Consider the following 25,852-nt stretch of genomic DNA (forward strand, 5'->3'; position numbering starts at 1 on the left):
ATGCCACTTTTCTGTATTAGATGTTTTATATTAGGATACCGTAAAATTTGAAGTGATCCATAACCTCGGAAGTTAGTGAAGCTCAACTTCTCAACTCTGGTGCAGCTAGCTACAAGGTTATCAACCACCTTCTGATTTATTACGACATAGCTCATAGAAATTTTTCACAATGAAGGGAGATTAATTTCATTAGTAGATATATAATCAGATATCTTGCAATCCTAAATATATAACTTAGTCAAAGAGTTGAAAGAGAAAACAAACTCTAGCACATAGTCCAAATCATCAAATGTCGTTCGTCTTGAAGTGCCAATGACATCAACTTCAAACTAATCAACTTTTAATACTTCCAAATAAGTTGAAGTTAAGCCTTGTGTTGGGGGTATATACAGCCTTAGCTTTTGGAATGATGGTCTTTTGCTTATAAAAGCACTGTCTAGAAACTTAATGAACCTCGGTACAACTTCAGGGTTTGGGACAGCTGTAATAGTGTGTGGGAATTCATCACTTACATCATCCAAATTCCAACATTTAAGAACAAACTTTCTCCCGAAGTTGATGTAGGGGATGCCAAGCCATTCATACCTCCAAGTCTTGGATATGGTGCTTGTTTGCATGTCTTCCTATGTTGTTAAGAACGAGAGTATATTCCTCTTGATATCATATGGGAGTTCTGATATATGATCATCGGATTCATCTATCGACATCTACATAGAAGAAGTGTAACCACAAACACTTAGTCTTTAACATCAATTAATATTCCTTATTTAGACATGTAAACCAACAAAGCTAAGTTTTAATTAGTGCATAGTTCAACAGTAAGAAGAGATGTAATAATGCAAAACCTTTTTAGATCCTCTAATATGTGCAGACGAAGGTTTCTCCTTTTCTTCTTTGGTAATGGAACTATTTTCAAGATATTAACAAAAAATTCAATCACTCAAAGAATCCCCAATAAATCAACCATCTACATCAATTGAAACAAAATATCAATACATAGTAAGTATGAGAATTCATTTGATAAGTGTGTATACTCAAATGACTTTATACCTCAAATTACGCAGAATAATCAAGTTTAATCACTCAAATAATCCCCAACGCATCCACCATCTACAGCCAATAAAACAAAATTTCAAAACTCTACAAAAAACTAATTGAACACAAATTATTATAATCAGATTTCAAAATAACAAATTAATCGGTTACATTTTATTAACTACAAGTACAATTCAGGTAGTTTACAAAGCAAAGTACGCTGTTAAAATTTACGAATTACCTTTCATCGGGGGAGGAGGATGAACGATCTGGTACAAAAGAGAGAAAGTTGAACGAAGAATGTAGAGAGAGAAAATGAAAAGGGATTTATGAGGATGGAGAAAATTTAGAGGTTTTAAACATAGAAGTTTGGGAACATATATAAGGAACCCCTACCTTTGGCTTCAAATTTTTCAAGGAAATTTTATTTCATGGTTATTATCAGGTTGACTTTCGGACGGTTCCACAAAAACACTCCTAGGCAAAATTAAGTAGATAGATAATCGCCTTAAAAAAAAAAGTAGGTAGATAATCAAATTAATTTACATTAACTATAAAATTACCATGTTAACGTGCGCGTTGGATGTCATATACATGCAAATAGCATTGCCATATAGGCTGTGTTTGGGGAAAAGCTGAAAGTTGATTGTGTTAGCTGATTTGAAGTAATTGAGTGTATAACTGATTTGACTAACTGATTTTATTAGCTTATTGTAGAAAAGTGTTTGGTAAAAATGGATTGTGTAAAGCTGATTGATTGGACCATGTTTGGTAATTAGAGTTTTGACCAAAAATGAGCCTATCTCACCAAGTTAGAGGTTTGACAACGTAAATCATCTAATTTGGTTGTTTAATAAAAGATCTTTTTAAATAAGCTCATTAAGGCAAATAAGCTAATATGAAAAGGCTAAAAAATAGGGCCTTTTAGATTAGCTTATTGAGTAATGAATGTCAAAAGACAAATTTATCCTAAAAGTTACTCTAATCAAATTAATAAATGAACTGTGGATATTACCAATTTCTAAGATGGTGATTTCTGTTACCTTAAAGAATATACTACTCGTATATGATACTCTTCTGTAGGAAGAAACAGAATATAAAGTAGAACCCATATTTTATATATTCATGTAATTCAATTACTTAACAACTCTTAGAAACCAAACCTATTAAAGATTTATATATTCTATGTAATTCAATTACTTAAAAAGCCTTACAAACCAAATTAAACCTATCAATTCTAACCAAACCTATAAAAACCACACACACCATTTCTGATTGAACATGACATGATCTAGGTCCAACGCGCTCAATCTTGAGCTGTGCTTTCTAGATTGACCCTCAATGCGTAAATTAAATTGTGGTGGAGTTCCCAAATTTAGAAAGGTTATCTTCTGCAAATGGTAGCGGCACATTCTTGGTTTCTAAGAGTTGTTAAGTAATTGAATTACATGGAATATATAAAATAGGCTCTTTAGTTTTCTGATTTTGGTACTTGTTGGGTTCTATTTTAGAATTTGTTTGTTCCTGTAGCAGAGTATCAAATACGAGTAGAATATTCTTTAAGTTAAGGGAAATTACCAGCTCATAAATTGGTAGTATTTACTAAATTCATTGATAGACATTACCAATAGAGGCGGGCTACAAATGCTAATACTGAAAGTGGCCCAGTGCAATTTTGCTAAACTGGTCCCTAAAATCACTTTATCGAGGAAAATTTATTTCTAAATTCAAATGATTTTAGGGCTTAAACATTCATCCACATTTAGATGACTGATGATTAACCTTTCCATTGATGATTTTGTTACTATCAAATAATTTTAGGGCTTAGTTTAACAAAATTGCACCGGGCCACTTTATGTGTTAACATTTGTAGCACCGCCTCTGTTAGTAATGTCCATCAATCATTATGGTAGTAACTATCCATAACACTTTTACATTTATAAATAACATGATTAACCTATAGTTTAGGTGGTAATGCTTTGAATTTCACATTTTTGAGTTTATTATTTGAAAGATGATGACATGGCGGTGAGTTTAGTAAGGTAGCGGATTCCAAATCACGACAAGCCTGATTTGCTAGAAACCAGCGTCACAATCGAGACTCCAATGATTAATTATTAGGGAAATTATTATTAGTAGTAAAATGTAGGTTTCATTAAAAATACTTGTGATGTTTCGTGGATGAACCATTACATTACGGTGGTTCTACAAGTTACTGCTAACAATGGAGTAAATGCTACTTAATTTTTTATTTTCTAAATATTCTCCAAAGTAAATATGAACAATAATGATATTTATGCTAGGAATATTACAAATTATTTGGAAGATGATCTTTGGTATTAACTATATAACGCACATCAATTATGTAGGTAACAAATTCCTTAGAGGAACTACCTTCAATCCCAGACAAAGAAATTGTTTATTACTGAAGAATAATCTACTTGAAAATGTTTGGAGGCATAACTATAGTAGTATGTAATGTTCCTATTCATTATATGATATTGCAAGAATCTAATTTATGATGTTTTATCTAAGTCATTCTTTTTTTTTGAAAGATATCTAAGTCATTCTTATATCGGATCTATCCGGACATGTTTATGCTACTTACCAAATATGGACAAATCCAACTAATAAATGAATGTGGATACTACTAATTTGTGAGATGGTAATTTCCCTTAAATTAAAGAATATACTACTCGTATTTGATACTCTTCTGTATGAAGAAACAAAATAAAAAACAGTTACCGTATTTTATATATTTTATATAGTTTAATTACTTAACAAATCTTAGATACCAAACCTATTAAAGGTATATATATTCCATGTAATTCAATTACTTGACAAGTCTTACAAACCAAATTAAACTTATAAAATCAAACTAAAACTTAAGGCTTTAATAGAACCTCCATCCAAAGAAAAAATTCAATACCCAACTAATCTTAAAACCTTAAATCCCTAACTCCATTACCCATCAACCTGTCAAACTTATAAGCTGACACAAACATACTCTAATGTACCGTAACATAAAGTCTAACAATTTAAAAGTTTACTTCTAAACACGTACAAACTTAGGGCCTGTTCTTATTAACTGAACTCAACTGAACATAACTAAACTAAACTGAGCTGAGCTAAACTGAACTGAACTGAACTGAAATGAATATTTTATAAGAGAAGGAAATTAGGAGCTGAACTGAATTGAACTGAACTGAACTGAGCTGAGCTGAACTGAACTGAACTGAACTGAATTGAACTGAATTTCAACGTATAAGAACAGGCCCTTAGTAAACCTTATCACAATTATAATCGATTAAAAAAAATCAACCTTTAACGTGCAAACATCAAAAATTTTAATAACTCCGTCTCTGTTATCATTCAATTAAAGTCCTCCTCTTGAGACAGTATCTCAGATTCTTGATTTCTATTTTCCCAATTATAGGTTTTCATATATAGAACTTATAATTTTGTCCAATTCATAGCACTAGTACTGTTTATACTATAAGGAACCGGCCACCTTTGGTGTCCAATTTTTTAAAGGAAATTGGGTTACATATTACCGGATATTACCATAATCACATATGGACGATTCCAAATGAAATTGCTAGCCAAAGTTTGGTGATGTAGTTTAACACGTAATAGGTTATTGTGTTTACTCTTACATAAAAAGGCACTTTAGCAAATGACAAGATTGCTATTAAAATCAAAATACAAACTAATAGTTGGAAAATACCATTATCTATATAGGACATTACCGAGTGTATGTAAATATAGGGCAATTATCAAAATATGATTCATTCATACATAAGCGACAGAAAGGCCTATAGCCTTTACAATTCAATTATTTATTTTTTGAGGGAAAAACATAGCCTTTACCTAATAGTGGAAAAAAAACTAAAGTATTTCAATTAGTAAAGAAAATTATATACCGCTCAAGGATTATTAATGTCATAATCTTCGATATCAACTTCATGTAGGTTAAAGCTAAGAAAATGCCAAGGTATGCAATTTTTGTTCCTGATAATTGAATCCCACAGTTGGCAAATACATCTATATATGACTACATTAGGCTGTATTCTAATTTTTTTTTTTCATGATAGGTGAAACAAGGGACTGAAATAAGTGAAAATATATGAGTGAGAAAATAGTAGAACTGAATTAATTTATTTATAAAATTCTTCGAAATATTTACTCCATCATTTACCTTTGAAAAATCTACATCATCATTTACCTTTGAAAAAGCAACACCATCATTTATGTATTCCCAAAAAATCATAAAATGTAATAGTTGAATCATAGAATTTTAAATGACAATATTATACATAATCTTTATTAAATAATTTATATCTGATACAAAGTAATTGTGAATGTATTTTTTAGCATCAACAATAGTGAGGATAAATATATCGTTTCCCATTTTCATTCTTTTTTTCCAATTGACACATCATATTCTCTTTCCTCCATATCATTTTCCACTATCTCCATCCTTTTTCTCAAACTCCTCTAATTTTTCCAACATCAATAAGGATCCTTTCTCATTTCTTTCTCCTAATTACATATACCCACCATATATTTTCTGTTAACATAATTATTTATTAATATAGTAGTTTAAAAACAAAACCTAAAACTAAAAATTATCAAGCTTTTTGCAGTAGAGCCAAGGAAGAGGATCCTTTACATTAAAAGGAAACTACCATTTCCTTTTCTGAAGATGATCCTCTCCCCCACTTTCACATTAATGAGGATCCTTTTAACCAACAAAAAATTGAGCTAAAAGGATACAAATCCTCATTGTTGATGGTCCTCATAAGACAAAGCCAATGGTTGCCCAAATCAATGGTGGTCATCAACTTTTTTTACTAATTTCTCTCTCTTCCATCTCATCTATGCCCAATCACCATGCCCAGTTATGCCTATATTTACCCATTGGTTGCCCTCTAATTTTTTATGATCATAATATTCATCACTAACTAAGAAAATAATTATAAAAAAAGATAGCCCACTTATACCGTGACAAGTGGCACACCCATATTATTTGTCCACCCTTTGCCAATGGTCATGGCTATGACCTCGTCATTAGATTTCTCTCTCCTAATGTATCATATTTTGAATTTTTTTAATATTTGTTTCTTTCTCTCTCTTAATACCCACCTTAAATCGGCAACCATTGGCTTTACTACCTCTGACTCTTTATCTACAATTTTTCCAAGGGCCTATAAAACATAGAAGGAGATTGTTTTTCTATTTTCACTATAAAATACTCCGTACAACCCCCCCCAAATAAATTTTCTCTTTGCTCATAAACTTTATCTCACCTAAAAAAGCCTTCTCTGTATAAAACTTGGATTAAGCTAAGTCAATTCTCTCTTTCTCTATCCAAGCAACCAGTTTTCCTTGACAATTAATGTTATTCTTGAATTGCTTACTTCGTTTTGTTAATTAAAAGTTTGAATTATTTTTCCAACTTCTACTTGCACATAAACCGTTCTTGATTCCGTCTCCATTTTCGCTGAACAAAAGTAAGTGTCGTGGTAAATTTATTTACTTCACTTAAATTAGGTTTTATTTTTGTTAAACCCTTTTATTCATCTAATTTTTGTTGTTGACTTCAGAAATTTGGGTTTTATTGGACATATGATGTTCGATTTATTTGGAAATAAACAATTAGGGTTTATGGTTGTGTTGATGTATTCAATTGTTATATGCTCACTAATTATTAGGGACTACACCGATTAGTGACATACATAGACAAATCTAGTATTTCCATGGTCCAATGTTATGTCTTCAATATAATTTGGATATTACCTACTATTATTAGATAGTTAAATAGTGTTTTACCATCCCCAGATGTCGTATACTTGGATTACAATGTATGTAAGTTTAATAATATACAACAAATTCGAATATATGGTCCTCAATAAGCATAGTGATAATTAATTCAAAAGAAACATATGTTGTCTAAATAAATCTATTTTCTGATTGTGTATGTATTATGTTCTAAATGTTGATGTGTATGTAGAGTGGTTAGTATCGTGTATCAAAAAAGGTATTTTGTCTCATTTTGTGTTGATCTACCATCTAATAATGTAAATAGAACATCGATAAGTATAATATTCCATTTATATTTGAAATTGGTTATAGAATTAGTGTTGAATTTTGAATGATCTTTGTATTTAGCGCATGATACTATTTAGTAATATAACCTAAAAAGTTAATTCATGAATTCTAATTAATGTTAAACAAAAGACTTGTACTCTTTTTTTTTTTATTATGGGCCTGGTTATTATTAGAATTTTTAAAAACTCTTTGTGTCTAAGAATGATAATATTTAACTATTTTTTTTGCATGAGTTAAATATGTATAACAACTTGCCTAATGTTGATGCCAAATTTGAAGAACACCATAAGACTCTGATGGTAAATGTTGCTTGTTTTAGTTATTGATTTTGTTCATTAGGGTTTAAGTGAAATCTGCTATGATAATAATCATGGATTGTTTGTTGATAGGCTGTTCTAGAGAGTTGGAGAAGTAGGCTGAGGCATTTGGAAGGACTTGTCGATTTTTACTATGGTAGAAATGGGAAAGCATGGTCTGTAACTATAAAATATGCTTCTTTTAATGGAGTTGTATACAATACTCATTTTGATTCTGGGTGGGATACATTTGTAAGTGAAAATAACATAAAGACTGGTTACAGGTTAGTTGTGTATAATGTTGGAGAAGATATCTTTTATACAAGGGTATTTTCTAAATCATGGGATGAAATTTTGAATCCTGGGTGGCAAAGGTACGGTACTCTAGAGTTCAGATAACAGCATTATTAAACCACATAGTCACATAGGTCTTGATGAACGGTTTGGTGACTGTGGTAGACGGCCTTATTTTTGTTTTAATATATTTTCTCCATATTTGAAAAATGATGAAATGGTATGTTAAGTTTAGGTATTATAATAAATTAAGGCCATTACAATTTTCCAAAATAAAAATAAGTAATATGTTAAATAAAATCCACAATATACAATTAGAAATTAACACACTAGGTTTGCTAGAATTCTACCTTCTACTCTAATGTACTCATTGCAACTTTTTTGTGTGGTTTATGATTAAGATTGTTTAATTCTTGCTAATGACTATTTTTTTAATTATCTTATTTTTTCTAGGCTGGATAGAGGACTGCCTCAATTTTCCTTCAAGTTCAAGGAGAATAGCTTAACTACTCTGGTATGCCTTTTTCAGTTGGCACTTTCATATTTTGCATTTGTTATATATATGTTACTCTAGTAATAGGAGAATAATGTGTGTTTGAACTTTAGAGTGGAGTAGATTATTCTTTTCACATGTAGTTATTGTATCTAATTTGTGCAGCAAGTACCAGATGCATTCACTACATTATATAATGAACAGACGTACGGGACCATTGCTTTCCATCGTGGCTCTGAAGGGCAGAAATGGGATGTTATAATTAGGAATTATTATTGGTCTGAAAGTTGTGTAATTTCATATTTCACAACTGGTTGGAAAGAATTTGTTTCTGATAATGCAATAGTAGCAGGGGATACCTTGACTATTTTCTATGGTGGTGATGATGAATTTTTTACCAAAGCATATAGCAAGTAAGGGCAAGAGAAGTTTGGTTTTGATGTAGATTTTGATGATGTTATGAAGTCATAGTCTGAAGCAGGTAATTTAGGTGATGCATGTGGTGCTGCGGCAGGTACAAGTTGATCTGCTTGTGACAAAAAGCGAGGTAGGCGCTCCTCTCTTGTAAAGCCTACTGCAAAGTTAGCACTCATTAACATGAGACTTGATGAGATAATTGGGAAATACAGGAGCCCATGTTTCAAGACAATGCTATCACGATCTTATGTGAAACAAGGAAGAATTATATGTGTTTCTTTGTCTTTTCCGCTTCTTATTTTGTTGAAATGTGACGAGGGGTGGAACAAGGTCGTTAAAACTAATCCTCCCTCGATCAAACTAAATTTATAAACACTTAAAAAACTTTTATACAAGTATAGAGGCCAGTCAAGGATCGAACCCAAAGGAACGGTAATGTTTAAGCACTCTCAATTATGTGCCTAAGCTAGGTCGAAGACAAAGATAAAGAGAGAACATTAACAAGTAACCAACAAAGAAACCAAACAAATAAAGCACTAGGAATGGGATCAACAAGCAATCATGACAATTGTATCAACTCGGAAATACATACAAGTCAATGGTTGTGAAGACTAATGACAAGCTCAATCGAAAGAGTCAACAAGCTATCACCTAGAGGTCATACTAGCGCCAACTCCGAGAGACTCTAACTTGGAGCATCACTAATCAAGCTCAATCGACAATTGCAACTCCTAAATCAATGGTCCATATCATTAGAAACTACAATGCAATCTAGCATAATTCTCAAGGTCTAATTGAATTACACACACGCAAACTTCCATTAATCACTTTAATCTCGACATTAATCAACACAATCTCAAAATTAAGCACAATCAATCAATCATACAAGTTTCATCCTATCCCTAGCCAAACAACTACTTAACCATTACCATCTAGTTCACAAACAACTAAAGAAATCAAGAATCATCAAAATATAGAGAACAATTACACTAATAAAAAATCAAACATCAAAATCAAACCAAACAAATATGAAATCAAACAAAGCAATAAAGAGGAGAGAACATGAGAAATCCTCATTGATTGATAATGGAGATCTTAAATACAATTGTCATCTTGAATCTTCAACCTCTCAAATAACCATTAAAATTCCTTAATTTCTCTCTCTAAAATCTACTCCTAAAACTAACCCTAAAACTAGAGAGAGAAGCTCTCAATTAAGCTAAGAAAAATGAATTCTTATTCTAATCTAATTCTACTTTTTTTTTCTCTTTCTAACCCAAAAATGGGTATTTATAATTACAAGGATAAAATAAAAGAAAAGAGAAAAGAAAATAAAAGGAAAGGAAAAGAAACTAAAATGAATAAGAAAATAAAAAGAAAGTAAAAAAAAAAAAAAATAGAAAATAAAAGGAAAATAAAAAGAAGAAAAGAAATAATGAAATCAAAATCAAAAGGAAAATAAAATAAAATAAAAGAAAAGAAATCTGATTCCTTCTCGATTATTGGCTGCTTCATAAGAGTGGGATTTTATCCCATGTTTCGCACATCACCCCAAATCATCATCATCATGGTTCGATCAACGGCCGAGAGTTAAGTTCCCTGCCACGCTCCTCCTTCAAACCCAGATACGCGCGCCCGCGATTAATGAATGCGCGCCCGCGTCTTTTGAGGTTCGAATGATGGCAGGACTGATCGGAGGCACTTGCGGGACTACTGCTATGGTGGAGCAGGGGCTGTGTTTGTGTGGTGGTGGTAGAAGGAAATTAGTTGCGGAATGAGGGAGGCGAAGGTGGCTGATTATGTGTTAATTGCGGTTGTTGTTGGAGCAAGGGAAAGGTGCTGATTTGCACGGTGCTGGCTGGTGTGAGTTGGTGGTGTCGGTGCTATTAGGTGCTATTGCTGTTTGGTTGCTGTAGTTGTTGTTGAATTGAGGAAATAAGGGAGTTGCGTGAGTGGTGGAGTGAATTGGTGGCAGGTTTGGTGGTGTGAATTGTTACGGGACTTGGGAGCTGAATTGGTGGCTGGTGGTTGCGGCAGTTGGAGGTGCGTGAGGTGGTGGAGATTGGAGGTAAGTGATGGTGGGTGACTGGTGGTTGAGGGAGCGTGTAATTGGAGTTTTTACTGTTGGTGAATTGATTGGTGGTGGACTTATTTGTGGCTATTTGGAGCTAAAGGTGAAGCAGGGGAATGAATTTGGGGAGCAGGGGAGGTACTTGTTGTTGAGTAGTCGGTGGGCACAAGAATCGTCCTCACAGCATACTCGTGATGAACACTAAAGTAGGCAGTCCCTAAACACCATGATTGTAGGTTCAACACTACCCGGCTTGAGAGCGCGACTTTGCAAGCGCAAGGAGTTGAACTTGGAATATCCACCTACTAAACACAAATGAAACCAAGGATAAAATGAAGTAAAATAAACTCAAAATTAATAAACAAAATTAAGAGAAATAAAATGAAAATGAAACGAATAAAAGAAAGAAAACATTATAAAATGAAAAGAAAATAAAGTTAAGAAAATGAAATGAAAATGAAAATGAAATAAAATATACTAAAATAAAATAAACCTAAATCTATAAAATCTAAAATAGAGGAAAAACAACTAAAATAACGAAAGTAAAACAAATAAAGGAGAAAAGACTAGAAAAACCATCAAAATGCACAAAAGCCATAATCAAGAGAGGAAAGGTAAAATAGAGAGAAAAAACATAAAACTAAACATTTATTGAGAAAGAAAGCTATGAAAAGAAGGTGAAAATGACTTAAATGCTCATCAAATGGGTGTCATTTATGACACCCATCAAATACCCCCAAGCTTACCTTTTGCTCGTCCTCGAGCAAAACAAAACCAAGGGAGAAATGATGAGCTTATTCAAACAAACAAAAAGAACAGAAGAGACAAGAATATACGCTAACTCACTTTCGTAGGAATCACGGTCAATTTTAGCAACTAAAGACAAGCCATTTAAACCCCTAGACCGCCCTAGAGGATGAGTGATGCTCTCGTAAAGGTTTCCTAAGAGATTAACCTATAACTCTTGTAATAATACAAATAAGGCAAGGCATGAAGAAGAAACCGAAATACAAGAAAACCAAACAAATGTTCATGAAAGGACTTTTCCAAATGTACAAGCATAAATGAATGCAAATCTTTCTAAACAAGTAAGGGAGTGCACGTTCTAATATATTTAAGGTTGATTGAAACAAAGGATATGCTAAGCATAGAGAACTAAAGAAACGCTATTCACTTTCATCTCAAAACTCCAGCACATTCTCCCAATTAGCTTCAAATCTACTTTTTAGTGAGCGTCTCTATAGTTCCTTGAATGAACCGGAAAAACAAATAGATTTGAGGTTTCTCGACATCTTAACTTTGCATCCCCTTTCCTTAGGCTTTAACTCATAATGCCCTCCCTCCAAATGTGACTCAACCTCTAGGTCAAAAGGTCTTTCCCAATGGTGGTAACGTAAAGGCAAAAGGTTGAGGGTAGGCTAAAATTTAAAAATTTGGTGGTATCCCTAAAAGTGAAGCAAAGAACGGGCCCTTTCTTGAAATCACTGTCAAGTAGTCACCAAACAAAAATAAACTAACACCCCTAAGCTTATTCAAAGCTATACTCACAAACATATATACAAAAAGCGTAAACGCTTCTCCCCCAAGTTTACAGGAAGCATTGTCCTCAATGCTTGAAAAGGGGAAAAGAATCACATCAAAATATTTTTGAATTTTTTCATTTCCACTTCTTTTTTTTTTCTCTTTTAAAGCATATATTCAAAGCAATTGTCCTCGCCTCTTTTAACTTTTGACGACTTTTACAATTTTGCATTTATTATGTCCTTGCCTTTTTTAACTTTAGACAACTTTTTCTATCATACATTTGCCATTATTCACAAAATATACACAAAAACACAAGCTTTCTTACAAATAGAACCAATATCCAACCTTATATACCACAAACTCAAAAAACATGACCATTTGCTTCACAAAAACCCAAAATGGAACAAAAATAAAACAAAAGGCTCAAAATTCTAAATATGTGGCTTGAAAAGAAGCGAAAAGACTCAAATGGTTAGCAAGAAGGCAAATTAAAACCAAATAAACTAAATATAAAGATGATTAAACCTAGAAAAAGAAAGATAACCACCCCAAAACGATGCCTTTTTCCTCCCTAATGGTTCAGTCTCGTGTTGAGAATTATGAGTCAAGATTCAAGATTAGGTCCGCAATAGTCAAGGATCCATGCCGCTTATGCAAGATATGTAGAAGGCTTGAAAATCATGAAACCTCACAAGGTTGTGGTAAAAACTCACTAAAAGCTTCAAATTCACAAAAAGGGAGTAATTGCAAATTTTAAAAAACAAATAGAATCCGGCTTCAATGTCCCAAAAGTTCTAAACGACTACCTTAGCATACTCTATCCTAGAATAAACCAAACATACTCTCAAACTGTGCACACCATTACCATTTAATAAGAAAATCATTCAACTATACAAGTCCAAAAGTATTATGTCCAAAGCAAGAACAAAACAAAACACATTGCAAATTTGCCTTGATAGAAACAAAATTTTTTTTTTAGAGTTTTTCAAAATAAAGAACATGGAAATGCATATACAAAGGTACATAGCATATATGAATCAACATTCTACCAAACATGATAGAATACCCTCCCTCAAGCTTGAATGAGACAATATACTTAAACATTAATCAAAGAAACCATGGGAGGGGAAAACAAGGAGAGCAATCCAACAAACCAACATACGTCTAACAAGTCATCATCAACTTGAGAAAGAGCAAGGAAGGATATTACCGGATATTGGGTGGGTGTAAATACCCACATATGACCCAATTAAACCTTTCAAAGCTAATTTCCTCAAGAATTGAACCTTGCCTTCCCTATGCTAGCAAAAATAGAAGTCAAACTTCCTTGATTCTTGATCCAAATTGAAGCACCAAAGTATATCTTCAAGTCATGTACCTAGAAAAATGCATACAAAAATTTTCATGAGAGAAAATCTATTTTAAAAAGAAAAGAAAATGAAAGCAATAAAACACGAGTTACTTCTCGAGAAAGGTTTAATTAAGGTCCAAGCTTGACCGCTCTAGTAAAATAGTATTCCAATGATCGCAAGAGCTTGTCAAATGCAATACTACACATTTCATAAGAAATTATGAATGCACATGACAAAAAGAAGGCATGCAACAAGATTAGTGCACACCTATGAGGAGAGAGTTGCCAATAGAAAGAAGAGGAATTAAAAGAAAATTTAACAAAATAAGAAAAGGAAAAGGAAAAAGAAAAGGAAGATGAAGGCAAACTCTCCTCACAATATTTTTGGGTGGCAATATCACCCTTTTCCTCAATTAAGGAAAAATGAGCCACATACAAATCATCATAGACAAGGGGTCCCCAATAGGCTCAATTACAAAGGAAGGGAGGGATATAGGAGTGTAGGGGATATGGTTGAAATTGCTTGAAAAAGGGACATGAGAGGAGGGAATATGGGCTATGGTTTTGCAAATGAACTCTTCCTCACCACTATGCCACAAATCACCAATAAGAGCATGGAAATCAATCATAGAATCCTCAAAAGAAGAACACTCATGATCACCATCTCCCTCAAATTTCAATCTCCCAAGAGGAACCACATAATCTCCTCCACTACATTCAAGAACAACAACTCCCTCAACTTCTTTAAAGCCCAAAGTCTCGAAATCATGCATGAATAGATGCAAATTAATTTCAAAATCATCTCTCTCCCATGAAGCATTCTTAATGAACTCACTCAAAATGCTATGGGTTTTCTTTTGACTCTTAAAGAACTTATTGACCATAACCTCAAACAAGTCCAAATACTCATGGATAGAAGAATCACAATCATGCACAAGAGACTCATAAAGATGGGTGGGACGGTTGGAGATTTCAAATTCAATAATCTCTTCATTCTCAACTCCTTCACCATCACACAAATGCTCATCGATGGTATCCTCACACTCTCTTGTTTGCTCAAAAACACTATCATCATCCTCAACACACATATTGGATGTGTAATTTTCACACAAAAGCATCAAAGATGACAATTGGCTTTCTATCTCTTTACCTCTCCTTCTTCTCTCCTCAAGATGATCCACACTATTTTTCATCACCTTCAATTGATTTCTCAAAGAATTAAGAATCAACTACTTTTTAGGCTCAAGATCATCACTAAGCTCAATATGCCTAATTTGAGTTTCCAAAGTAGCAATAAGAGGTTCAAAGGTGTAGAAGATTGAGGCTCAACAAGAGAAGAAGAAGTACAACCAAGATTGGAAGAATCAACATTGAAATCATGAGCATATACATCATATTGGGGAGTGGGGGCACAATCAAACATATGAGATTTGTCAACTTGATCATGCCCCTCATTATCATGAACAAAGAGGAAATAGAATTGAAAGCACTTATTCATGGTTCACAAATGGGATCATGTGACACATCATGGGAAATCATGTTAACATTAGAAAAATCAACACATTGCACATCGAAATTAGAAATATGATTACTCCTATTATGAACATCCCAAGCAAACTAAACATAAAAATCCCAAGCATCATCAATTTACAATGCTCTAAATCTACCATTATGCACGCATTCAACTTCATTCTTAGTTTGTTCATTCAAACCAAAATAATAAATCTCACAAGCCTCCCAACGACTACAACAGTGATAGTCAAGAAATCCTTCATGTCTATGGAAATATTCACAAAAAGGCTCATTGTTACATTAAGGAAAAGATAGACATGCCATTTTTTTTTTTCACAAAACAAACAAAAATCAAATAAAAGAAAAGTAGATACAAAGACCAAGACTCAAGCAATAAAAAACACTCAAACATAGACAACGTTCCCCGACAACGACCTCATTTTGACGATGGGTGGAACTAGGTCGTTAAAACTAATCCTCCCTCGGTCAAACTAAATTTAGAAACACTTAACAAACCTATATACAAGTATAGAGGCAATTCAAGGATAGAACCCAAAGAAACGATGATGTTCAAGCGCTCTCAATTATGTGCCTAAGCTAGGTCGAAGACAAAGATAAAGAGAGAACACTAACAACTAACAAACAAAGAAACCAAACAAATAAAGCACTAGGAACGGGATCAACAAGCAATCATGACAATTATAGCAACTCAAAATACATGCAAGTCAATGATTGTGAAGACTAATGGCAAGCTCAATCAAAAGAGTCAACAAGCTATCTCATAGAGGTCAAACTAGCGCCAACTACGAGGTACTCTAACTAAGAGCATCACTAATCAAACTCAATCGACAATTACAATTCCTAATTCAATGGTCTTGTATCATTAGAAACTAAAATGCAATCTAGCATAATTCTCAAGGCCTAATCGAATTACACACATGCAAACTTCCATTAATCACTTAAATCACAACAATTAATCAACACAACCCCCAAATTAAGAACTATAAACCAATCATACAAGTTACACCTTATTTCTAGCCAAACAACTACTCAAACATCACCATCTAGTACAAACAACTAAAGAAATAAAGAATCATCAATTTATAGAGAACAATTACACTAATTAACAATCAAACATCAAAATCAAACCAAACAAATATGAAATCAAACAAAGCAATAAAGAGGCGAGAGAGTGAAAAATCCTCATGGATTGATAATAGAGATCTTCAATACAATAGTCATCTTGAATCTTCAACCTCTCAAATAACCATTGAAATTCCTCACTTTCTCTCTCTAAAATATACTCCTAAAACTAACCCTAAAACTAGAGAGATATGCTCTCAATTAAGCTAAGAAAAATGAATTCTTATTCTAATCTAATTCTACTTTTTTTTTTCTCTTTCTAACCCAAAAATGGGTACTTATAATTACAAGGATAAAATAAAAGAAAAGAGAAAATAAAATAAAAGGAAAGGAAAAGAAACTAAAATGAATAAGAAAATAAAAATTAAGTAAAAAGAAAATAGAAAATAAAAGAAAAATAAAAAGAAGAAAAGAAATAATGAAATTAAAATAAAAAGGAAAATAAAATAAAATAAATCTGATTCTTTCTCGATTTTTGGCTGCTTCATAAGAATTGGATTTTATCCCCTATTTCGCACATCAACCCAAATCATCATCATTATGGTTTGATCAACGGCCGAGAGTTAAGTTCCCATCCACGCACCTCCTTTAAACCCAAATACGCGCGGCCGCGATTATTGAATTTGCGCCCGCGTCTGTTGAGGTTCGAATGATGGCAGGGCTGCTCGGAGGCACTTGCGGGACAACTGCTGCGGTGGAGCAGGGGCAACTTTGTGCGGTGGTTGTAGAAGGAAATTAGTTGAGGAATGAGGGAGGCGATAGAGGCTGATTAGGTTTTAATTGCGGTTGTTGTTGGAGCAGGGGAAAGGTGCTGATTTGCACGGTGGTGGCTGGTGTGAGTTGGGGTTGTCGGTGCTGTTAGGTGCTACAGCTGTTTGGTTGCTGTAGTTGTTGGTGAATTGGGGAAATAAGGGAGTTGCGTGAGTGGTGGAGTGAATTGGTGGCAGGTTTGGTGGTGTGAATTGTTACGGGACTAGGGAGCTGAACTTGAGGCTGGTGGTTGCGGCAGTTGGAGGTGCATGAGGTGGTGGAGATTGGCGGTAAGTGTTGGTGTGTAATTGGAGTTGTTACTGTTAGTGAATTGAATTGGTGGTGGACTTATTTGCGGCTGTTCGGAGCTAAAGGTGGAGCATGGGAATGAATTTGAGGAAAAGGGGAGGTGCTTGTGGTTGAGTAGTCGGTGGGCACGAGCATCGTCCTCACAGCATGCTCGTGATGAACACTAAAGTAGGCAGTCCATAAACACCATGATTGTGGGTTCAACACTACCGGCTTGAGAGCGCAGCTTTGCAAGCGTAAGGAGTTGAACTTGGAATATCCACGTACAATACACAAATGAAACCAAGGATAAAATGAAGTAAAATAAAATCAAAATTAATAAACAAAACTAAGATAAATAATATGAAATTGAAAAGAATAAAAGAAAGAAAACATTATAAAATGGAAAGAAAATAAAGGAAAGAAAATGAAATGAAAATGAAAATGAAATAAAATAAACTAATATAAAATAAAACGAAATCTATCAAATCTAAAATAAAGGAAAAGCAACTAAAATAACGAAAATAGAACAAATAAAGGAGAAAAGACTAGAAAAACCATCAAAATGCACAAAAGCCATAAATCAAGAGAGGAAAGGTAAAATAGAGAGAAAAAGCTTAAAAGTAAACATTTATTGAGAAAGAAAGCTATGAAAAGAAGGTGAAAACGACTTAAATGCTCATCAAATGGGTGTCATTTATGACACCCATAAAAATGAATTCATGGGCTAACATTTGCGTTTTTTTTTGGGACGAAGAATGTACCGCTGCCATTTGCAGAAGCTAACACTAGTAGAAAAAGGCAAAGAGGCACCGCTCAATTACCACCGGTTTTTAAAAACCGGTGGCAAAAGAGGGGAAAAATGGGCGGGGATAGTATTGCTCGGTTCAGACCGAACCAGTGGGGAAAATATTATTCCCACCGGTTCAAAACCGGTGGCTTTATAATATAAAAAAATCGGCCCTTATAAACCCATGCTATGATTCCTCAGCTCTCTCCACTAACCCTAGCCTTCTTTTCTCTCCCCTCTCTCCTCTCCTTTCTCTCTCCTCTTCCTTGTGTCTCCTTCTCTAAGTTCTCTCGTCTCTCTCTTCGATCTCCTCTTTCCATCACTCTCATCTCCTTCTCGTCCCCTCCTCTTCTTCTCTCGTCTCTCTCTTCAATCTCCCTTCTCTCGCCCACCACCACCGCCGCCGCACTACCACCAAGATCGACATCAACAACAATTTCTTATTAATGAAGTGTCTTTGGTCGGTCGTCCTTCCTCGCAAGCTTCCTCGTTAATTAGAAATTTGAGGTTGGTGTTTTTGGGATCTTTTGCTTTACGCTTTAGTTCAATTATTCAATTTAGATATTTAATTTAAAAATGGTTGTGGCTTAATTTGGTTGTTCGTGGTTGTGGTTTCATTTGGTTGTTGGTGGTTTATGCATTTTAATTTTGTTGCTGGTGGTTGTGGTGGGTTGTTCCAAATTAGATCTTTAACTTCAAAATTGTTGCTTGTCTTGTAGATCTAATTTGGATTTTTTTTCCTTTTTTTGAGTTTTGAGAATTAAATATCCATATTAATTATGTATTTCGGTTTATAATGTTTTTATTGTTTTTGGATTTCGGATTTTTTTTTTTGGAGGGATTCGATTTTTTTTTTCTTTTTTTTTTTTTTTGAGTTTTGAGAATTAAATAAGACTATTAAGAAGCATGATTTTTTTTTTGTTCTATAATATTTTTGGGTTTCAGTATGTTAATTTATTTTGGGATTTTATTAATTTTGGTGTTCAAATAGGATGCAGATTTACTTTCACATGGCAAAAGGATTCAAGATGTTGATTTTGGTGTTTTAATTCAAAGTTGTAGTTTTTTTTTTAAAAAAAATTTATAAAATACTGTAATAATTATTTATTTGATGAATATATATATGTATGTGACTATTATTTTTTTGAGGGAATGTATGTGATTATTAATATCATTGTATTATGTTTTTAATATCAATGTATGCTAAATTTTAAGTGATAAAGTTTCGTCAACAAAAAAAATTTAAAGTGATAAAAGAAAAAATATAATTTTTTTTTTGTTTTTTTGGCACTGGTTAACCGGTGTCAAAAGTAATGAATAATTTTTTTTTAAAAAAATTGGGTGCCTCTTATTGCCACCAGTTAACCGGTGGCAATGCTTGTTTTTGCCACCGGTTTTGAACTGGCGGCTTTTCATGAGACTATTGCCACCCCCAAAATTGGCACCGGTTCAAAATCGGTTAACCGGTGCCAATTTTGTTTTTTCACCTAGTGTAACCTTGCTAAATTTGGGAACTCCACCACAGTTCTATTTAAGTATGGAGGGGCAATCTGGAAAGCACAGCTCAAGATTGAGCGCGTTGGAGCCCAGATCATGTACTGTTCAATCATAAATGGTGTGAGTGTTTTTTTTGCTAGGAATCGTGTTTGCAAAAATGCAGAAGTTATTGTAATTTACAGAGAACTGTAGACACCCATTTGTGTCTCCCCAAAACCAAACCCAGTGATAAATACCTTTCGCGTCGAATCATAATCGAATAAAGTGAAAGTGTGGAAAGTCTAGTGTTGCGGATAGTTTTAATTTCTTTTCTCTTCTCTCTGTTTTTGAAAACTTATTTTAAGAAAACAGCCAATCCAGTTTGGTTGGTCCATGATATGGGTCCAATAGTAGTGTAGTTGGATGGGGCTTGACAAGAGTTTTCCAACGATATATTATAAGCCCAATTCCGATGAATATTGAGAAAGTTATGGCCAATTTACTAAACTGGGCCCGGTTTGAGCCTTATATGCGGCCCAATGATCTAGGGGAGGGCCTAATATGATTTATCATTCCTAATGCAATTAGGAATGATTTTAGTCTTCTAGATTATTTTAAAAGGTTCTTTTCATTCCTAATTCAATTAGCATTGATAAATTGACTTTTGTTGACTTTTTAGAGTTTTAATTAAAATCAAAGAACATTTTTGAGGAAAAGATATGATTTTATCCTCCTGTACGGAAAAATTTAGCTGATTTCAGAAAACGCGTCAAAAACAAGATTAGCGCCTAATGCCTGGCGCCTGGTGCCAATAAGCCAGCGTTGGCGCCAGCTCTGTTTTAGGTGCGCCAGACTCTGTTTTGATAATTTATCTTTGTGGCGGATTTTCTCTAAAATTAACGTATTAAAAACTCCGTTTTCGATAACCAGATTTCATCAATAACCAGTGATAACCAGATTTCATCTACAACCAGTTTTCATTCTCTCTCATTCTCTAATCATTCACCATCTTTCTCTCTCTAAACTAGCTTTTTACACACAAAATTCCGCATTCATTAGATCTAGAAACACCTAGCCATATTCGAAGTTGTCTTCTCCCTAGACGTGAAAGGTATAATTTCTGAGGGGTTGGTCCCAAATCTCTCTTTCTATTTTTTAATTTAATTGTTTGTTTATTATTTTCCTTGAAGTTACAAACGTGTGTATTTTGTTATTAGAAAGAAGTACGAGGCATCAAAGTAAGTACTTTAATGGTTTAATTGATATTATGATATAGAAATCATGTTTAAATTGTTATGATATTCCTAGTATCATGTCTAGGGTAATTTTAATATCAAATATGATTGAAAATACGATGCTTCCTATTCTCTTCCTAATATTTATGATTGTTAGTATCTTGTTAGGGTTAAAGATTTGATTTTTATTGCTTAGTGACATGCTAGGGTTTGTTATTAATCTTGTTAGTATCATGCCTATGATCTTGCTATTTTTATTATGCTTTAACATGATTTATGATTATTTTTATAACTGTTTTGGTTATGATAAAAATTTTATTATTGCTATAATTATTATTAATATGATTGTTATTATGATGATTATTGTTTTGATGATTATAATTATGATTTTGATTATTTATTATGTTGCTTGATATTTATTTATTGCTTGATCACGCTTTTTATGCATGTTTAAAGGGAATTTGTATTTGTAATCACGCTTAATAAGATAATTGATAATCTTGTTAGGGTTAATTTGATTATAATTCAAGTGATCGCCAATAATAGATTTATTTGTGCATTAATATTTAACCAAAATAGATAAACAGGTTTAGGGTTAATCCTATTGATTGCATGTTAGTCAGAAAGCGCACATGAATACGATCAGAATAAAGTAGAGGCCTATTATTAGGGCAGGTTCAATCTCTTTTAGGTTGGATTTGTACCTTCATCCCCGAACCCTTATTTGGTTCTAGACCTTATGGAGTTGACGATCTCTTAGATCGTTAAGGGGTGTAACCTTCACCCTGTGAACGGTTTTCAAGTTCCTAAAAAACTTGTTGGCGACTCTTTTGCTCTATCTTCTTTCCCTTTGGACGCCACCGTACTTTAGTGTATGATCACAGTGGGGTTCAAGCTAGGGGGTTAATGCTTGAAATTTATTCCCCACAGTTTTTGGCGACTCCACTGGGGAGGATTTCTATTTTAATTCCTGAATTTGTTTCGGCAATGATTTAGAATGAGTGGATGAGACTCGAAACTTTCTAAGTATTTTATGTGCGTTATTTTGATTAACATTATTGTCATATGCATAAAAAAGATCTCATTGGAAAGACCATCCGTAATGAGTTAAAAAAATAGGATTTTACAGGTAGGAAATTTGAGAAATATCTTTCACAACTAGGACCGAAATAACACCGCGCAAAACTGGAAACTTTTATCGAGCACAGAAAGCTGCTGAGGCATGTGGGAATTAGCGCCAGGAGCCAAAGCGCCAGACTTTTAACTGTAGCGCCAGATGCCAGCATTGGCGCCAGGCGCTATAGCTAAAAACTGGCGCCATTCTCTGTTTGCTGGCGCCAACTTCCCCCAATACCGAGCCAAAAATATGCATTCTAATTTTGACCAGTTTTTCGTATTGTTTGCTCAATCCTACTTCCTGATTGAATTTTTTCTCACTTTTCTGAAACCCATATGTGTTCTACATATGGACATAACCCTCTGGGAATTCATGCTCCATCTACCTGATTGAACGCTCTGTGCAGCAAAGGGTACATCCCAGAATGTTTAATTCACCAAACCATGGAAGCTAGTTTTTTCTAAAACTCGTAGTGTTCCATCCACTAGCGCCAACCCTTCATGGTTAGGCTTTCGCGCGGTGCATCCAGACAATTAACCATGGACCCTCTATTGACTAAACCATATCCCAAACTTTAGAGAACTAGAGCCATGGTTAGGTTGCAAACTCATTGCATCATATTCACTACAAGAAAAATGTCTTTTCGTAGCGATTATTTCGTAGCGATTGTACATTCGCTACAATATGCAAGTCTATTTGTGAAATAATTAAGGTTTTCCAAAATAAAATTGATACGGAAAACATAATAATACATATCCACACTATTTTTACACATTTATATAATTTTGAGAAATCGTATCATTTACAATCGCCACTAAATCCTAAAAATTGATACGAAAATCCTTTTCAACACTAGATATATAAATATTGTTTTACAAAGAATACATAAAATATGTCATAGCTTATTGGTGAAAAATTTAATATATGAGTTTGAGGTTACATGTTCGAATCTTGTAAAGATCATACGCATGTTTTTTTTTTTTTGAAGAAAATGAGTTGAACATTTATAGCGATTGTAATCGCTACAATAATCACCACGATTGGATGTAGTTTTTCGTATCGATTATTGAGGCCAACCCCAACGATATTGAAAACCACTACTAAAGGCTAAGGCAACGGGGGATATTGTATCGAATGACCATTCGTTGGGAAAGCTTTTTGTTGCAATTACAATCGATACTAAAGGTTAAAATAATCGTTACGAAAAGGTTATTTTCTTGTAGTGATTGTGCCTACTTGACTAATTGTGCATTATTTGTTGTGCATATATTCTACGTTTCTCTTAACTGTTTGTTTGACTTGTGTTGAGATTAAATAAATTAATGACTTAAAGAACTTTGCCTAATTAATTAATTAATTAATTAATTTGAGTCAATAAAGTCTAATATTTCAATCAGAATTGACCTAGTACGACTTTAGGCATACCCCTATTGATTGATAACACCGAAAACAGTTCCAGATTGAAGCTTCAGCATTGGCGACAAAGTCTGAACTGCAGCGCCACTCTGTGAAGTGTGGCGCCTGGCGACAGCTCTGTCGTTTGGCGCTACACTACACAATGCGGCGCCAGTCCTGTCGTTTGGTCGATAGTTCGAATTATTGATTGAGTCATCACCTAGTGTCTAATTAACCAGTTTGCTAATTAATTCGGTTAATTTTCGCTGTCAATAACACCTTGTGAAGTTGTTAATTGAGTCTAGTCACATAGTCTAGCCACATGGTCATGACACGAGTCTTAACATGTCACCTACACTCATAGTCTTAGCACTCACTTCGAGTATATGTCACCATGACCATGTCTTAGGTTCATGCATGAGTCGGTTTTTTCCGTCATTTAAGTTGGGGGTACATCCTATTCCTAATTCTTCATATCCCTCCACCTCCATCATTCTTCTTCACATTCTATTCAATTTTTCTTCACTTCCTCCATCCATTGCATGTTAAATAGAGTTTGAGTCAAATAATTAACAATGAATATCCCCAAATTCCTTTTCCACAGTACTTGGTCAAGGAGAGAAGGGCGATTAATCAAGGACAACCTCTTTATTCAAGTTTCCCTTTTTGATAAACCAATTCGTCAAAAGAGGAAGGCTAAAAGGATAAGTGCAACTCAAGAAGAAGTCAATGAGCTTAGGAACCAACTAGTTACCATGACTAAAACACTAAAGCTCCTCAACCTTAAGGTTGATGACCCTGTGAAGCAACAACAAATGAACCACATGCAAGAAAGCTTGAGAAAGCTATCTAGTGACTATAAATTTCAGTGCATGAGTTCACAAGGGGTCTCGCTGGACAAGGAACTTCTTTCACATAAGTTCAACGCCACTGACATCCCTAAATTCAAGGCAACAGATAACCCTTACTTCCATCTAAGAGCTTTCGAAACTATAATGAGTATTAAGAGTATCGATAAGAAGGTTTTCCCCTCTCTGTTCTCACTATCTCTTGAGACCGTTTGCCAACAATGGTACTTCTCCCTTGACAAAGAGAAAATCTCTACCTGGGAATCGATAGTAAACTCTTTCATTGATAGGTACAAGTGCAATATCCAAGTTGAAACCGACCATAGACAACTTGAGATGCTAAGACAAAAAGAGAATGAAGGTTTTACTTCTTTCTTTAATAAGTGGAGGGAAACTTCTGCTAAGATGATTGAGGTGCTGACTGAAAAATAATCTGTGAGGATGTTTATCAAGAATCTCCAAGAGAAGTATTCGAAGCATCTAAAGTATCAACACAATCTGAATACTTTCAAGGCCGTTTATGACATCGAAATTGAAATCGAAGATGACCTCGCAAAGAAAAAAGCTACTAACAATAGTAACCACGGTGGCTGGAAAGGAAAGAAGAACGAAAATCCTTCTTCTTTCGAAAACGCCCACTCTAGTAACAATGTTAGTACCTTTGATCTCAGTGAAGTTTTAGCCATGAATAACCAAGGATCTAAGAAGCAACTAAGGAAAGACTTCACCCCCATTGGGATGAGCTACGATACTTCCTTCGATCGACTCCATGCCAAAGGACTCATTACTCCCATTGGACCTATTCAAGATCCCATACCTTAAAAGAGATTGCCTAGTTGGAATCCAGACAAACACTGCAATTACCATCAAGGTAGGGGTCATACTACTGAGAGCTGTTGGAAGCTAAAGGAGGCTACCCAACATTTGATTGATAATAACAAGCTTCCCATGCCTCCAGTTAACAAGAAGAGCGAGTGATGATAAAGGAAGCAACACAAGACAAGAGGCGAGCTTCAACAACAAGATTTCGTGACCTCTTTTTTTCTATTTCTTTTTTATTTACCCTTTCCCCGATAAGTCTAGCATAGGCACCTTTTTATTCTACTTAGATTTATTTTGTAGGATCATTATATATTTTCTTTTAATAAAATGAGCATTTATTTCCTTATATATGATCATTTCATTATATTGCATTAAAAAAAGAAAAAAAAAAATAACTGTCGAATTAAGCACAAGGTATACCAATGATTTGAGGCACCCCTTGTAGCCACATCATATATCCTTTCACCTTTCAAATTTACAATCCTTTCTTCATAAACCACTTTGAGCCTCGTCTAACGATAGACCTTTCTTTTTTAACCTACATTTACCTAACGTTGGGATGGGATGGTGTGTAACTTATGCAATTCCAAAAACAGCTTGAGTGATTTCAAAATATCAAAATAAAAATAAGCAAATAAAAAATAATAAGAGTGTACAAAAGAGTAAGTGTTCCAATGTCTTTGATATGAACATGTCTTTGATATGAACACGTCTCAGATTGCGTCTCTTATCGAGTGCTCGGTACCGTGCCTGAGAAACATGAATGCCAAATGAGTGATAGACAGCATGATCGGGATTGCCCAAACTTATAAAAATGAAATAAAGAGAGCTAAAAAAGAATAGAAACTCAACCATAAAACCAAATATTCAAAAGCAAGGTTGCA

At 34.0% G+C, this 25,852-nt stretch overlaps 1 long non-coding RNA gene across 2 annotated transcripts; it reads left to right on the forward strand.

Annotated features, from left to right (window-relative positions):
* Positions 1–6,321: 6,321 nt before the first annotated feature.
* On the forward strand, positions 6,322–8,853 carry LOC145641065 (uncharacterized). 2 transcript variants are annotated; one of them, XR_014115137.1, is made up of 3 exons: positions 6,322–6,548; positions 7,536–8,250; positions 8,395–8,853. It is a non-coding gene; the product is annotated as an uncharacterized LOC145641065 (long non-coding RNA). The 2 variants fall into 2 exon arrangements; XR_014115136.1 differs by having other exon boundaries at positions 8,190–8,250.
* Positions 8,854–25,852: the final 16,999 nt, after the last annotated feature.

This window comes from Chenopodium album, chromosome 7 (assembly GCF_948465745.1).
Source record: "Chenopodium album chromosome 7, dcCheAlbu1.1, whole genome shotgun sequence".
Lineage (NCBI taxonomy): Eukaryota > Viridiplantae > Streptophyta > Magnoliopsida > Caryophyllales > Amaranthaceae > Chenopodium > Chenopodium album.